A 2079-nucleotide genomic window follows, 5' to 3' on the forward strand; every position below is an offset into this window, starting at 1 on the left:
ATCTGAGCAAACTACGCTATTGTTATTATTATTATTATAACAATAATAACAACAGCAATAATAATAATAATAATAATAATAATAATAATAATAATAATAATAATAATAATAATAATAATAATAATAATTATAATGATAATAATAAAGTCAAGAAAGTATTCTCTAACAGTCATGTGTATATTTCTGTGCTTGTCCTCTGTATGTGTGTATATGTATGTGTGTATATATATATATATATATATATATATATATATATATATATATATATATATATATATATATATATATATATATATATATATACCACCTCTGGAACTGTCCTGGGGACCCTCATCCTCAGAGAAAAGAATAAACTTGCTTCAGGGAAAACTCAAGGTTCTCCCTGAAGCTGTTTGAAAATTGTTTTCTCCTACCACCCCCTATATTTTATAGATACTTTATTTAAAGACAAAATACACTGGCAAAAATAGAATATGGAGTAAAACGACATAGATAACTCAGAGCTACATCTCAAATACTTCGTCCAGCTCCCCGGCGGTGGGCGCGTGCCCAGAATGCTGCAGGCATTTTCCCTCTGGATCGCAACACTGAGTCTCTGAAAGAGGAAGCTGGCCGCCCTGTGGTCCTTTGTTTCTATGATGAGTTTTTCACCCAGCTCTTTAAGGAACTTTAAAGCACCCTTGTCTCATGCTCCATGGGTCTTCGACCCTATTGGGATGAAGTTATAGCAAAGGGGAAGGTCTTCATATTAGCAGGTTTTCTGGGTCTCCCTGTGGCTGGCAGCTCCACCCCCTTCAGCTAAGGAATATGTCCAGTAGGTGTCTGCCAATGTGGCAGCACAGGTGTAGTCCCAGGCAATCTGCTTTCCATCCTTCCAGGGTAGCATAGTGGCTCCATCAGGACGCTTTTGACTTCCATCAGACCTCTGCACTTGGGGTTCCCGTTGAGCTGGGCAGCGGGCTGTGGCGAGGCTTCTCTTTATGATGTCGTTGACCTCCTCATGTTTGGCGTGCTTCCCTTCTGATGTGTGACACACGAGACCATGAAGTCCGAAATGATCAACCGTCGCCCTGCCGCAGATATACCTATGAAGAATGAGACACTTATGCAGCATATGGGAATCTTTATTCAAGAAACGTTTCGCCACACAGTGGCTTCATCAGTTCAATACAAAGAGGAAGGCGTAAGGAGAGGAGGAGAATGAGGTAATCAGTCCCTCAACCTGGAGTCGATGTGTTCAGTCCATCAATCTTGTATGTACAGCATAGGGCCGTAGACGTGGCTTATATACTGTAGTGAGGTGAGGTGAAGCAGGCGGAGGCGGGGTCATAGTGGTACCATCCACTAGTCGAAGTAGGTCTTCGTCCAAAGGTTGAACAAGTGTTGAAGAGTTCTTTGTAACAAGATCCCATATGCTGCATAAGTGTCTCATTCTTCAACTTGTCGGTTTTTCAAACCATTCATCACAACTGTCAGACACTGCAGCATCATGGGATCTTGTTACAAAGAACTCTTCAACACTTGTTCAACCTTTGGACGAAGACCTACTTCGACTAGTGGATGGTACCACTATGACCCCGCCTCCGCCTGCTTCACCTCACCTCACTACAGTATATAAGCCACGTCTACGGCCCTATGTTGTACATTCTACAAGACTGATGGACTGAACACATCGACTCCAGGTTGAGGGACTGATTACCTCATTCTCCTCCTCTCCTTACGCCTTCCTCTTTGTATTGGACTGATGAAGCCACTGTGTGGCGAAACGTTTCTTGAATAAAGATTCCCATATGCTGCATAAGTGTCTCATTCTTCAACTTGTCGGTTTTTCAAACTATTCATCACAGATATACCTATGTTCGGTGAGTATGGGGGCGGCTAGGCGAAGAGCAACACCAATTCGAATGGCCCGTTGGTAGAATCGAGTGCCTAGGGAGGAATTGGGAACAGCTAGAAGGAAATCCCCTGAGTGTGGTGCCTTCACCGCTAGAAGACGAGCTTCGTTCTTTCCTGAAGCGTTGGCGAGCATTGTATTGGCGATTTTGTCCCAGTGGGACTGTTTGTGCTCTTTGGGAGGAG

This window comes from Cherax quadricarinatus, chromosome 5 (genome assembly GCF_038502225.1).
Source record: "Cherax quadricarinatus isolate ZL_2023a chromosome 5, ASM3850222v1, whole genome shotgun sequence".
Lineage (NCBI taxonomy): Eukaryota > Metazoa > Arthropoda > Malacostraca > Decapoda > Parastacidae > Cherax > Cherax quadricarinatus.